The 15,731-nt window shown below is 44.7% G+C and overlaps 1 protein-coding gene across 6 annotated transcripts in view; it reads right to left on the bottom strand.

Moving 5' to 3' along the window:
- The window catches only part of pcloa (piccolo presynaptic cytomatrix protein a), a 543,385-nt gene that overhangs the window by 326,870 nt on the left and 200,784 nt on the right, over positions 1-15,731 (bottom strand). The gene's annotated exons all lie outside the window — the stretch shown is intronic.

Raw genomic sequence — 15,731 nt, 5'->3', positions numbered from 1 at the left:
GAATAACAGCGTTGTGCTATTGCATTGTGCAACAATCTCAGTGCAGAGTAACAGCGTTGTGCTATTGCATTGTGCAGCAATCTCAGTGCAGAGTAACAGCGCTGTGCTATTGCATTGTGCAGCAATTTCAGTGCAGAGTAACAGCGTTGTGCTGTTGCATTGTGCAGCTATCTCAGTGCAGAGTAACAGTGCTGTGCTATTGCATTGTGCAGCAATCTCAGTGCAGAGTAACAGCGCTGTGCTATTGCACTGTGCAGCAATCTCAGTGCAGAGTAACAGCGCTGTGCTATTGCATTGTGCAGCAATTTCAGTGCAGAGTAACAGCGTTGTGCTGTTGCATTGTGCAGCTATCTCAGTGCAGAGTAACAGTGCTGTGCTATTGCTTTGTGCAGCTATCTCAGTGCAGAGTAACAGTGCTGTGCTATTGCATTGTGCAGCAATCTCAGGGCAGAGTAACAGTGCTGTGCTATTGCATTGTGCAACAATCTCAGTGCAGAGTAACAGCGTTGTAATATTGCACTGTGCAGCAATATCAGTGCTGAGTAACAGCGCTGTGCTATTGCATTGTGCAGCAATCTCAGTGCAGAGTAACAGCGTTGTGCTATTGCACTGTGCAGCAATCTCAGTGCAGAGGAACAGCGCTGTGCTATTGCACTGTGCAGCAAACTCAGTGCAGAGTAACAGCGCTGTGCTGTTGCATTGTGCAGCAATCTCAGTGCAGAGTAACAGCGTTGTGCTATTGCACTGTGCAGCAATCTCAGTGCAGAGTAACAGCGCTGTGCTACTGCACTGTGCAGCAATCTCAGTGCTGAGTAACAGCGCTGTGCTATTGCACTGTGCAGCAATCTCAGTGCAGAGTAACAGCGCTGTGCTACTGCACTGTGCAGCAATCTCAGTGCTGAGTAACAGCGCAGTGCTATTGCATTGTGCAGCTATCTCAGTGCAGAGTAACAGCGCTGTGCTATTCCACTGTGCAGCAATCTCAGTGCAGAGTAACAGCACTGTGCTATTGCATTGTGCAGCAATCTCAGTGCAGAGTAACAGCGCTGTGCTATTGCATTGTGCAGCAATCTCAGTGCTGAGTAACAGTGCTGTGCTATTGCACTGTGCATCAATCTCAGTGCAGAGTAACAGCGTTGTGCTATTGCATTGTGCAGCAATCTCAGTGCAGAGTAACAGCGCTGTGCTATTGCACTGTGCAGCAATCTCAGTGCAGAGTAACAGCGCTGTGCTATTGCACTGTGCAGCAATCTCAGTGCAGAGTAACAGCGCTGTGCTATTGCTTTGTGCAGCTATCTCAGAGCAGAGTAACAGCGCTGTGCTATTGCACTGTGCAGCAATCTCAGTGCAGAGTAACAGCGCTGTGCTATTGCTTTGTGCAGCAATCTCAGTGCAGAGTAACAGCGCTGTGCTATTGCACTGTGCAGCAATCTCAGTGCAGAGTAACAGCGCTGTGCTATTGCATTGTGCAGCAATCTCAGTGCAGAGTAACAGCGCTGTGCTATTGCACTGTGCAGCAATCTCAGTGCAGAGTAACAGCGCTGTGCTATTGCATTGTGCAGCAATCTCAGTGCAGAGTAACAGCGCTGTGCTATTGCTTTGTGCAGCTATGTCAGAGCAGAGTAACAGCGCTGTGCTATTGCACTGTGCAGCAATCTCAGTGCAGAGTAACAGCGCTGTGCTATTGCATTGTGCAGCAATCTCAGTGCAGAGTAACAGCGCTGTGCTATTGCACTGTGCAGCAATCTCAGTGCAGAGTAACAGCGCTGTGCTATTGCATTGTGCAGCAATATCAGTGCTGAGTAACAGCGCTGTGCTATTGCATTGTGCAGCAATCTCAGTGCAGAGTAACAGCGTTGTGCTATTGCATTGTGCAGCAATATCAGTGCTGAGTAACAGCGCTGTGCTATTGCATTGTGCAGCAGTCTCAGTGCAGAGTAACAGCGCTGTGCTATTGCATTGTGCAGCAGTCTCAGTGCAGAGTAACAGCGCTGTGCTATTGCATTGTGCAGCAATCTCAGTGCAGAGTAACAGCGCTGTGCTATTGCACTGTGCAGCAATCTCAGTGCAGAGTAACAGCACTGTGCTATTGCATTGTGCAGCTATCTCAGTGCAGAGTAACAGCACTGTGCTATTGCATTGTGCAGCAATCTCAGTGCAGAGTAACAGCGCTGTGCTATTGCATTGTGCAGCAGTCTCAGTGCAGAGTAACAGCGCTGTGCTATTGCACTGTGCAGCAGTCTCAGTGCAGAGTAACAGCGCTGTGCTATTGCACTGTGCAGCAGTCTCAGTGCAGAGTAACAGCGCTGTGCTATTGCTTTGTGCAGCTATCTCAGTGCAGAGTAACAGCGCTGTGCTATTGCATTGTGCAGCAATCTCAGTGCAGAGTAACAGCGCTGTGCTATTGCATTGTGCAGCAATCTCAGTGCAGAGTAACAGTGCTGTGCTATTGCAATGTGCAGCAATCTCAGTGCAGAGTAACAGTGCTGTGCTATTGCACTGTGCAGCAATCTCAGTGCAGAGTAACAGTGCTGTGCTATTGCACTGTGCAGCAATCTCAGTGCAGAGTAACAGCGTTGTGCTTTTGCACTGTGCAGCAATCTCAGTGCAGAGTAACAGCGTTGTGCTATTGCACTGTGCAGCAGTCTCAGTGCAGAGTAACAATGCTGTGCTATTGCACTGTGCAGCTATCTCAGTGCAGAGTAACAGTGCTGTGCTATTGCATTGTGCACCAATCTCAGTGCTGAGTAACAGCGCTGTGCTATTGCACTGTGCAGCAATCTCAGTGCAGAGTAACAGCGCTGTGCTATTGCATTGTGCAGCAATCTCAGTGCAGAGTAACAGCGCTGTGCTATTGCTTTGTGCAGCAGTCTCAGTGCAGAGTAACAGCGCTGTGCTATTGCATTGTGCAGCAATATCAGTGCTGAGTAACAATGCTGTGCTATTGCACTGTGCAGCAATCTCAGTGCAGAGTAACAGCGCTGTGCTATTGCACTGTGCAGCTATCTCAGTGCAGAGTAACAGCGCTGTGCTATTGCTTTGTGCAGCAATCTCAGTGCACAGTAACAGCGCTGTGCTATTGCATTGTGCACCAATCTCAGTGCTGAGTAACAGCGCTGTGCTATTGCATTGTGCAGCAATCTCAGTGCTGAGTAACAGCGCTGTGCTATTGCATTGTGCAGCAATCTCAGTGCAGAGTAACAGCGCTGTGCTATTGCACTGTGCAGCAATATCAGTGCAGAGTAACAGCGCTGTGCTATTGCATTGTGCAGCATTCTCAGTGCTGAGTAACAGCGCTGTGCTGTTGCATTGTGCACCAATCTCAGTGCTGAGTAACAGTGCTGTGCTATTGCACTGTGCAGCTATCTCAGTGCTGAGTAACAGCGCTGTGCTATTGCACTGTGCAGCAGTCTCAGTGCAGAGTAACAACGCTGTGCTATTGCATTGTGCAGCTATCTCAGTGCAGAGTAACAGCGCTGTGCTATTGCACTGTGCAGCAATCTCAGTGCTGAGTAACAGTGCTGTGCTATTGCATTGTGCACCAATCTCAGTGCTGAGTAACAGTGCTGTGCTATTGCACTGTGCAGCAATCTCAGTGCAGAGTAACAGCGCTGTGCTATTGCTTTGTGCAGCAATCTCAGTGCAGAGTAACAGCGCTGTGCTATTGCACTGTGCAGCAATCTCAGTGCAGAGTAACAGCGCTGTGCTATTGCATTGTGCTGCAATCTCAGTGCAGAGTAACAGCGCTGTGCTATTGCACTGTGCAGCAATCTCAGTGCAGAGTAACAGCGCTGTGCTATTGCACTGTGCAGCAATCTCAGTGCAGAGTAACAGCGCTGTGCTATTGCACTGTGCAGCAATCTCAGTGCTGAGTAACAGTGCTGTGCTATTGCATTGTGCAGCATTCTCAGTGCTGAGTAACAGCGCTGTGCTGTTGCATTGTGCACCAATCTCAGTGCTGAGTAACAGTGCTGTGCTATTGCACTGTGCAGCAATCTCAGTGCAGAGTAACAGCGCTGTGCTATTGCACTGTGCAGCAGTCTCAGTGCAGAGTAACAACGCTGTGCTATTGCATTGTGCAGCTATCTCAGTGCAGAGTAACAGCGCTGTGCTATTGCACTGTGCAGCAATCTCAGTGCTGAGTAACAGCGCTGTGCTATTGCATTGTGCAGCAATCTCAGTGCAGAGTAACAGTGCTGTGCTATTGCACTGTGCAGCAATATCAGTGCTGAGTAACAGCGCTGTGCTACTGCACTGTGCAGCAATATCAGTGCACAGTAACAGCGCTGTGCTATTGCTTTGTGCAGCAATCTCAGTGCAGAGTAACAGCGCTGTGCTACTGCACTGTGCAGCAATCTCAGTGCAGAGTAACAGTGCTGTGCTATTGCTTTGTGCAGCAATCTCAGTGCAGAGTAACAGCGTTGTGCTATTGCACTGTGCAGCAAACTCAGTGCAGAGTAACAGCGCTGTGCTATTGCATTGTGCAGCAATATCAGTGCTGAGTAACAGCGCTGTGCTATTGCATTGTGCAGCAATCTCAGTGCAGAGTAACAGCGCTGTGCTATTGCACTGTGCAGCAATCTCAGTGCAGAGTAACAGCGTTGTGCTATTGCATTGTGCAGCAATATCAGTGCTGAGTAACAGCGCTGTGCTATTGCACTGTGCAGCAATCTCAGTGCAGAGTAACAGCGCTGTGCTATTGCATTGTGCAGCAATCTCAGTGCTGAGCAACAGCGCTGTGCTATTGCACTGTGCAGCAATCTCAGTGCAGAGTAACAATGCTGTGCTATTGCACTGTGCAGCAATCTCAGTGCAGAGTAACAGTGCTGTGCTATTGCATTGTGCAGCAATCTCAGTGCTGAGTAACAACGCTGTACTATTGAATTATGCAACAATCGCATCTTCAGTCTCTCCCCTCTCAAATATCAAGGGCGGAATTTTTCGCTCCCCACGCCGGGTGGGAGAATCGCGGGAGGGCCCCCGACATTTTTCATGCCCCCCTGGTGCCCCCCGCGATTATCCCCGCCCCCTCCTGCTCGGAAGAATCGCCGCTCGCCGTTTTTCACGGCGTCCGGCGATTCTCCGACCCCGATGGGCCAAGCGGACGGCCGTTCACGGTCGTTTCACGACGGCGGCAAACACACCTGGTCGCTGCCATCGTGAAACGGGCGCCAGATGCCCGTTTGGGGCTTCTAGGGGGCCATTTGGGGCAAGAGCACCACGACTGTGCTCGGGAGGGGACAGGCCCGCGATCGGTGCCCACCGATCGTTGGCCGGCATCCAAATCGGACGCACTATTTCCCCTCCGCCGCCCTGCAAGATCAAGCCGCCACGTCTTGCGGGGCGGCTGAGGGGAAAGACGGCCATCGCGCATGCGCGGGTTCGTGCCGTCAGCGTCATGACGTCAGCTGCGCATGCGCGGATTGGAGCCGGCCAATCTGCGCATGCGCGGCTGACATCATTAGGCGCGCCGGCTGCGTCATTCTTGGAGCAACGCCCCCGCGGCCGAGAGTTACGGAGCGCCACTCCTAGCCCCGCCGGGAGGGGAGAATAGGGGGTGAGGAGCGGCCTCCGAGGCCGTCGTGAAACTCGGCCAAGTTGACGACGGCCCTCCCGATTTTTCCCGGGAGCGGAGAATTCCGCCCAAAAACTTTAACCATGTTATACTAATAGTGAAAAACATAGCTGCTTCCATTATTCAAAGAAAAAGCAATAGTTTATAATTCAGCAAAGGCAGCCAAAGGGATTGAATAAGAAGGGGAAAATATAATTTGAAAGTAAACTAGCGGGAAGATAAAATCTGAATGTAAAAGTTTCTGTAGGTGTGTAAAGAGAAAAAGATTGCTAAAAACTAATGTGGGCCCCTTACAGTCAGAATCTGGGGAATTCATAACAGGGAACAAAGAAATGGCTGTGGAATTAAATTCATACTCTGCTTCTGTCTTCACAAAGGAAGACATAAATAATGTACCAGCAGTTCTGAGAAGCACAAGTTTTAGTGAGGAACTGAGGAAATTAGTATTAGTACAGAAATGATTTGGGGGAAATTAATCTGATTGGAGATAGACAAATCTCAGGGCCTGATAATCTTCATCCCAGAGTACTTAAGGAAGTTGTCCTGGAAATAGTAAATAACTGTTAATAATAATATAACAATCTTTAGTGTCGCAAGTAGGCTTACAATAACACTGCAATTAAGTTACTGTGAAAAGCCCCTAGTCGCCACATTCCGGCGCCTGTTCGGAATTCAGAATGTCCAAGTCATCTAACAGCACATCTTTCTGGGACTGTGGGAGGAAACCGGAGCACCTGGAGGCAACACACGCAGACACGGGGAGAACGTGCAGACTCCACACAGACAGTGACCCAGCAGAGAATCGAACCTGGGACCCAGATTCTGTGAAGCCACAGTGCTAACCACTATACTAAAGCACATGGGATTATGGGTAGTATCTTGAGATGATAAAAAGCTGGTTAGCAGACAGGAAGCATAAAGTTGGAACAAATGGGTCGTTTTCTGATTGGCAGGCAGTGACTAGTGGGGTACCGCAGGGATCTGTGCTATGACCCCAACTGTTCACATTATATATTAATGATTTGGCTGGGGGAAATAAATGTATTGTCTCCAAATTTTCAGATGACACAAAGTTGGGAGGGTAAGCTGTGGGGAGGATGCAGAGATACTTCAACAGGATTTGGGCAGGCTGAGTGAGTGGGCATATATATAGCAGATACAGTATAATGTGGATAAATGTGAGGTTATCCACTTCGGGAGTAAAAATAGGAAGGCAGATTATTATTTGAATGGGTGTAAATTGAGAGAGGTGAATACTCAGTGAGACCTTGATGTCCTCGTGCATCAGTCTCTGAAAGTAAGCGTGCAGGTACAGCAGGCAGTAAAGAAGGCAAATGGTCTGTTGGCCTTCATAGCGAGAGGATTTGAGTATAAAAATAGAGATGTTTTCTGCAATTGTATGGGGCATTGGTGAGGCCACACCTGGAGTATTGTGTTGAGTTTTGGTCTCCTTATCTGAGGAAGGATGTTCTTGCTATGGAGGGAGAGCAGCGAAGGTTTACCAGACTGATTCCTGGGATGGCAGGACTGCCATATGGGGAGGGACTAAATCGGTTAGGATTATATTCATTGGAGTTTAGAAGAGTGAGAGGGGATCTGATAGAAACCTACAAAATTCTAACAGGATTACACGGGGTAGATTGAGAAAGAATGTTCCTGATGGTGGGGGGAGTCCAGAACTAGGGGTCATAGTTTGAGGATAAGGGGTAAACCTTTTCGGACTGAGGTGAGGAGCAATTTCTTCACCCAGAGTTTGGTGAATCTGTGGAATTCACGACCACAAAAAGTAGTTGAGGCCAAAACATTGCATGATTTCAGGAAGGAATTAGATATAGCTCTTGGGGCTAAAGGAATCAAGGGATACGGGGGGAACTTGATGATCAGCCATAATCATAATGAATGGTGGAGCAGGCTCGAAGGGCCGAATGGCCTCCTCCTGCTTCTATATTCTATGTTTCTGTGGATGAGGCCATGAGCAACAATTAATTTAGCTCTGCAATGGATTCAAACTTTACAATCTGGAATGTGAAGTTTTTTATCATTCATAATTCATCCACCTATATATGGAATAAACCCAGCTGTGAGAATGGAGTTGGACACAAGCAATGCCATTTGGAAGCAGTAACTTCAATCAGAAAGATGGAATTATTTTTCCTTGGCAGGAAAATGAGATGCACCATCTGAGCAGATAGACATGTTGGATTTTTAATCGGGGGAATAACAAATAACAGAATTGTTAAAATGCTGAGGCCAATTTGGCCCATTGTGTTAACACAAACTCTCACAATGAGCAGTTCACTTAATGTAATTCTCCTGCCTTCTCTCCATAACCCGGCAGGCTCTTCCTTTGCAAATAATTCCCTCTTGAATGCCTCGACTGATCCTGCCTCCACATTCTCTCAGGCAGCGCATTCCAAAATCCTTACAATCGCTGTGTGAATTCCTGTCTCCATTGCTTGTTTGGCCAATCACTTTAAATCTCTGCCCCGTCATTCTCCCCCATTCTCCATCATTCCACAAGAGGGAATACTTTCTCCCTATCTGCTGAGTAAAATGTTGTTGCATCACAATTATTGATACCAGGAGACCCTCGGCTAATGGATAACGTGACCCCAGTATGTGACCCTAGACCATGACTGATTGTGCAATAGAAGATTTGTGGTCCAGTGTGTCTGTGGTAACTCTCACTGCCTCATCAGATGACAGTGTTTCTTTTCCATTTTCTAGACATTTCTCCAAGAGAGAATCAATTTTTTTACAGCCACTTTCACAGATGGAGGAAAATCATTTAGCCTTTGGCCAAGAGGTAAAAAGAGAACAATAAGAAACAGACAGCAAAGTTATAAGATTCCAACTCTTGACATGTTATTACTCTTGCGAAGAACTGTTCAGTTTTCTGATCAACTGATAAAAATACATAGATAATAAATGGAGCAGTTATGTTCAATCTTGTAGTTGCACTTTGCTGACATTGCATTTCTCCAGTGTTTTGGCTTTCTCATTACAGTACAGCTCAAAGGATGGCCAAATAGATGCAGCATCACTCAATCCTGAGTCATGTGAGCTGAATCTGAAGGTGTCTCAAGTCATTGTCTGAAACTTAGCTGACAGGGAGACATTCCGTCATAACCCTCAGGAGAACCAGAGGAAAACAACCATTCACCTCCACCTGGGTCTCCTGGAGTTCGAACTCCCAGGTACTGTCATACTCCCAGCGACCAACCCCCTGGGGCTCAATATGAGCAAGGTATAAAAGCAGATCCAACTCAGAGCCTGGTGAAACATATCGTCTGAGCTAGGATTGCACTGGGAGTGAGATGCTGCATTAAATATTACGCAGACTATTGTGAGCATGTACATAGTATGTAAATATTACACCGACTATCGTAAATATGTAAATAATATGTAACTATTACACAGACTATGGCAAATATACAAATACTATATAAATATTACTTAGACTATTGTAAATATGTAAATAAATCCTTCTTTGTTTACAACAGCTTTCCTGTTGAGTTACAAGCTCACAGTTATAAGAGACAAAACTAAACAATCTATAAGTTGGAGGGGGAGAATGAGGGGAAGAGAGGGAGATAGATACTGTCAGTTGAGAAGAATATGCAATAGAGCAAAGGAGAGAGACAGAAGATAGAGAGAGAAGACTGTGATGTTGCTCAGCTGAGCTGAGAATTCTGGGAAAGATCCCAGCCAAAGTCTTCATTATCTTTTTCAATACAATTGCATTTCCAGTATTAACTTGGTTTTCCATTTCCAGCAGTTGTTCTTTTATTGTGAGGCCTATTGACTATGGGCAGAATTTTATACAATCTGCAGGAGTGGCGGGATGGTGATGGGTATTAAGAGGGGAGAGAGCAGGAGACCCAGGCAGGAGTCCTTGTCCAATTCCTGCTATCGGAAAAACTCTTCCTAATTTAGTGGGGCATTGGGTGGGGAGGGCTCAATGCTGGCGGTGGGGTGTCAATTAGACTCATTGATGAGCCATTTCAAGTCAAATATTCCTGAACCCACAAGGTTTAATGGTCGCTGTGGAGGGGAAATTAATAAGTTACCAACTTAGAAGCATGCTGGGAAATGCTTGACTATAGTTCAACACTGCTTTTGAACTAAAATAAGTAGGTCAGGTAACATAAATGAAATACTGCTTAATATTTTGGTCTCGGCCTTATTATGAAAACACATTGTCCTCCGAAAGATAACAAAATGTGTACTCCAGTTGTTTTTAGCCAAGGGCAAGAACATACGTACTGCATATTTCATCTTATGTACTTTCCAAGGTCTATTTAATATAAACATGGCTGTTTACTTCAAGCTGTTATTTCAGACGATAAAAATATGCTTTCTTCAATCGAATCTCAGAGTGTGGTGCACTGGCTATGCAGCCGGAACATTCTCTCTCCGTAAATATGTTTGTGTGAATAAATGTCCTTAAATCGAACCTCGAGGAATTTGTCTTTATTATAATTTCCACGACAGTCGCTTCATTGCCTCCTGAAGGTCGCCCAGAAAATCCTGTCACTTTTCCAGCTGCCAACAAGCTGAGACCCTCGTTGACAGGCATTCACTGCCCAATCGAGGGACGGCATTGGGGAGGGAGTGCACCTTCTCCCTTGCGCCAGTGGTACCCGTCCCTCCCCCTCACCTGTCTCTGTGGATCCATCACGATGATGACCCAGGGTATTACCGACAGTGGTCACTGCGGCAAAGCCAGTACTGAAGAGCCGCAGGACTCTGATTGCTCTTAAACAGTCAGGTCTCTCGGAGGGAAGCGATGCTGGGCTCCCACCCATTCTCCAGCTTGCAGGTGGACACCTGTCAAAGGAATGAAATTCCGCCCCATGTGTGAGGGGATTTCCAAATACATTAAATAACAGTCAGGGCAAAAACAAAAGCACCATTTGAGAAATAATCCACGGGTTAAAATAAAATTGACTGGAATGTCTCATAGTCCTCCTCCTCTGTCAGAAGGAGTGCAATATGGGTAGAGTGCTCATTTGAAGGGCCGTTGCAGACTTGATGGACCAAATGGCCTTCTTCTGCACTGTAGGGATTCTATGATTCTAAATACACAGACATAGACATTGGGTGAAGCATATGGAGTATAGTATTAACAACAGTAGGAAAGATACATGGAGAAATGGGTTCGGTCCATAAGAGGGTCATTCAGGAGTCTGGTAACAGCGGGGAAGAAGTGGTTTGGAATCTGTTAGTGTGTGTTCTCAGACTTTTCTATATCTCCTGCCCAATAGAAGAAGTTGGAAGAGAGAATAACCCGGGTGGGAGGGGTCTTTGATTATGAATATTTTTGTGTCGTTTGGAAATTTGGCTGCAGTACACTCAATTCCTTCCTTCAAGTCATTAATATGTATTTTGAAGTTTGTGGTCCCAGCACTGATCCGTGTGGATCCCCACTGGTTCCAGGTCACCAACCTAAAAAAATAACCCCTTTATCCCCACTCGCCGTTTTCTGACCATTAGCCAATTCTCTATCCATACCAATACACTAACTCCAACACCATGGGCTCTTATCTGATGACTTAATCTTTTGTGAGGTACCTTGTCAAACACTTTCTGGAAGTTCAAATACATCACATCCACTGGTTCCCCTCTATCCACTCTGGTTGAGACTTCCTCAAAAAGCTCTAACAAATGAGTCAGACACAATTTCCCTTCCATGAAGCCATTCTGACACTGCTCAATTAGATTATGATTTTCCAAATGTGTTGCTATTACTTCCTTAATAATTGATTCCAACCTTTTTCCAACAATAGATGTTAGGTAAATCGGAGTTCAGTTACCCGCTCTTTGCCTCCCTCCCTTTTGGTATAGGGGAGTCACTTTGGCAGTTTTCCAATTCTCCGGTACTTCTCCAGAGTCCAAGTATTTTTGGAAAGTTACAACCAATGCATCCACTATCTCTGTAGTTACTTCTTTAAGATCCTGGAATGCAAGTCATCAGGGCCAGGGGAACCTATCTGCCGTTAGCTCCATTAGTTTTTCTAATACTACTTCTCTCGTGATGGTGATGGTATTTCATTCCTCCCCCGTATTCACTGAGCTAAATCGCTGGCTTTTAAAGCAGACCAAGCAGGCCAGCAGCACGGTTCGATTCCCGTACCAGCCTCCCCGGACAGGCGCCGGAATGTGGCGACTAGGGGCTTTTCACAGTAACTTCATTGAAGCCTACTCGTGACAATAAGCGATTTTCATTTTTCATTTTTGTATTAATGGGATGTTTGAAGTATCTTCCACTGCAAAGTCTGATGCAAAATGTCTGTTTTAAGTCCTCTCCTTATTCCCCATAACCATCTCCCCAGATTTATTTTCTCAGGGGTCTATGTTCACTTTGACCTTTCTCTTTTTATATATTTAAAGAAGCTCTTATTGTCAGTTTTTATATTCCTCGCGAGTTTGCCCTTGTAGTTTACTTTCTCTCCCTATAGCATCCTTTTCATCCCCCAATGCTGGATTCTGAATTTATCCCAGTCTTCAGGGCTATCACTGACTTTTGCCTCCTTACATCCTTTTCCTTTCAACTTAATCCTCTCCTTAAATGTCATTGTTTAGCCATGGTTGGTTCATCCCACTCTAGAATCTTTCCTCCTTACTGGGATATATTTTTGCCGAGAGTCATGAATTACCTCCTTAAATGTCTGCTACTGCTTTTTTACTGTCTTTCCTGTTAATCTGTCAGCCCAGTCCAATTTAGCAAACTCTATCCTCATTTCATTGTAATTCCATTTCTTTAAGTTCAAAACATTTGTTTCTGAACCAAGTTTCTCACTCTCAAACTGAATATTAAATTCTACCATGTTATGATTACTACTTCTGACGGGATCTTTTACTCTGAGGCCATTCATTAAACCTGACTCATTACCCATTACTAGATCCAAGATAGCTTGTTCCCAGGTCGGCCCCATGACATATTGCTCTAGGAAACTTACCCTAATGCACTCTATGAATTTGTTGTCGTAGCTATGCTTTCCAACTTGATTAACCCAATCATCACAAAGGTTCAAGCCACCCATTTATACCCTTTCCTACAGTGTGGTTACTGTCTTCATGTTTTTACCTCCACCCAAATGAACTCTTACATCATCCAAGTCTCGATCGTCCTTCACAAGTGTCCTCATTTCATCTCTTATTAACAGTGCTACTCCACCACTTTTTCCTTCTCTCCCATCTTTCCAAAAGGTAAAATATCCCTGAATATTAAGTTCCTAGTTTTGATGTCTCTGTAGTAGCTATGAGATCATCTACATTTACCTCTATTTGTACCATCAGTTTGTCTATCTTATTTCGAGTGCTTCGTGCATTAAGATACAAATCCTTTACACTTGCATTTTAGCCATTTTTAATCATCCTAACTTTTCTTTGTACTGTGGCCCTATTTCCCCTCACCCTTGATTACCCTGTCTACTGGTTTTGCATTTTACTGTTCGTTCTTTCATTACTGTCTTTGTTTCTCTTTACCTTTGCCATCCTGCTTAGTTTCTTATCTCCCTGCCATTCTAGTTAAAACTCTCTCCAACCACTCAAGCAAATACTTGCCCTCGGACATCAGCCCCAGTGCTGCCCAGGTGTAACCCGTCCAGTTTGTACTGGTCCCACCTCCCCAGGACTGGTCCCAATGTTGCAGGAATCTGAAACCCTTCCCCTTGCACCACATATTAACCCAATGTACCCTGCTATTTCTACTCTAACCAGCACATGGCTATGGTAACAATCCCGAGATCACTACCTTTGAGGTCCTGCTTTTCAACTTACTTCCTAACTCCCTATATTCAGCTTTTAGGACCTGATCCTTTATTTTACCTGTGTCATTGGTACCAATGTGTACCACGACTACTGGCTGTTTATCCTCAATCTTCAGATACATCCTTAACCCTAACACCAGGGAGTCAACATACCATCTTGAGCCTTGTTTGTGGCCACAAAAATGGCTATCTATTCCCCTTATGATTGAATCCCCTATAACTACTGCATTCGCACGCTTTATACTCCTTCCCTCTGCAGCAGAACCTACTGTAGGATTCAGTGTATTTGGACAGCGCTGGAACAGAGCAGGCTTGATGGGCCATGCCAAGCTTTTCCCGAGGTTCCTCTCAGCCCAAATCCTTCCACTTTCCTTCTCTTCCGACAGGAATGACAGTGTCAATTGAACTTTAAATTTCCCCAATAGCTTCCAGCTGAACTTCATTAGTTGTAACTGTTAAATATAATAAACGTAAAGTAGATCAACCAGGTTCTGAAAGTGTGAAAACTGATTTTTAACTTTGTTTTTTAATGTGCTGATATTATCCATGTAAATTGGAATGAAAAATACCATCATCACTCTCTTAATTAACAGAACATTGAAAATAAGCCAACATTAAAGGTATCATTTTATTTTGAAGCAAGGCGCTCGTGTAGGCCCCAGGCTCTCCAGTCAATTAGGTTTAAGGGAATAAACAGCTGAAGGCACTTTCCATCCATTACAGTCTTGTTTAATGACATTTCCTGTGTAATTAATTAAATCTACTGTTCTTACTTCACATCACACTGTGTCAGACCAGATATGTCTCAGGCTTTTAGTCCACAGCAAAAGGTTTTTTAAAATCACAAGCTGTAATGCAGCAGAAATAAGTGACAAGACTCTAAGTGACATAATGCAGGATGGCAGCTGATTCATATATTGAAAAGCACTGAGCCCTCCCTGCTTTATAAGGCATTACAAGGGAAGAAGTTTCAGCCAAGGGGAATATTAATGCCACACTGATCACTATGTACATGCAGTAAGGTAGAAAGGGGAGCAGTCTGGTCACTTACTTAGAAACACTTCAACTAGTTTTAGCAGTGAATAAACCCCACATGAATTGCGTGATGAAAAACTATTCCATATTCTCTGATAGTGTCTATTGAAAGTAAAATCAAGAGTTCAAAATTAGAATTGTGATGAATGTAAGGAATTGCATTATTTTATGTTTTATATTTTTTGCAGTAATGTTATTAAAACCTAGGTTAAGGTGCATGCAGACAGTATGAAAGCTAGAGCAGTGATTAATGTATCATAAAAGTGAGATCATTATTTATTTGCAGGTGAAGTGTTCATTAAACAAGTCAAATGACATCTTGTAAGAAGAGACAAAAGAACAGGGGCTGGTTTTGCTCACTGGGCTAGATCGCTGGCTTTTAAAGCAGACCAAGGCAGGCCAGCAGCACAGTTCGATTCCCGTACCAGCCTCCCCGGATAGGCACCGGAATGTGGCGACTAGGGGCTTTTCACAGTAACTTCATTGAAGCCTACTCGTGACAATAAGCGATTTTCATTTCATTTTCAAGAATGCCTTGTGCTTTGGGTGCAGAAGACATAGTTAATAGGAGAAGCCAAGTCTGTCTGCAGAGTCAGTAGGTCCTAGAACTCTAATCTGAACAGAGGTTTCACTTTGGTCTTGAAAGGATTTTTCACCAAAGTTTGCACCGAGAAAATGGCATTTAATGTATATTGGTTTGCTTAATTGGAATATAGTGGCAGGTTTAGGAAGTAAGCTAAAGTTACTACTAAAGTTTCTTACTAAAGAACTGTTGTAACTGTTAACTGTAAAACTAATGTTTGTTGCTAATGTGCTGAAATTAAAGTTTATTTTAACATAAAATATACCTGCTGGTCGGTGTTATCACTCCTATGGGACAGTAACATTTCCTCAGTTATACAAATTGAAAATAACTAGGTTGTGATCCAGGATTCTAACAGAATTGGGTTGAACAATGCAACATTTTGTCAGATTCCTACAGATTTAATGAGGGTCTATTCCACTAATCTCAGTTAAATACAAATTTAATTGTTGTTTTTGTTGCAATTTTCACAGGTTCTGGGGCAGAGTGGAAATAGATTGAGGGAAACACCTGTTGCAGCAGTGGAGCTCAATTTCACTTTTTCTGAAGAAATGGTTCACTTATTCATTTTGCATGTATGAGAGGGAAGGGTAAAATGGTTAAATGGTCTCCTGCCCAGTTTTCTATACTGACAGGTATTGTAGAAATTATGTAAAAGTGGGAACATATTGGACATTGAGCAAGCAAATGGTATGTTGGCCTTCATAATGAGAGGATTTGAGTACAGGAGCAGGGATGTCTTGCTGCAATTAAACAGGGCCTT

Source organism: Scyliorhinus canicula, chromosome 11 (assembly GCF_902713615.1).
Source record: "Scyliorhinus canicula chromosome 11, sScyCan1.1, whole genome shotgun sequence".
Classification (NCBI taxonomy): domain Eukaryota; kingdom Metazoa; phylum Chordata; class Chondrichthyes; order Carcharhiniformes; family Scyliorhinidae; genus Scyliorhinus; species Scyliorhinus canicula.
Note: the sequence above shows the minus strand (reverse complement) of the source record. Positions and strands in the feature narration are given on the sequence as shown.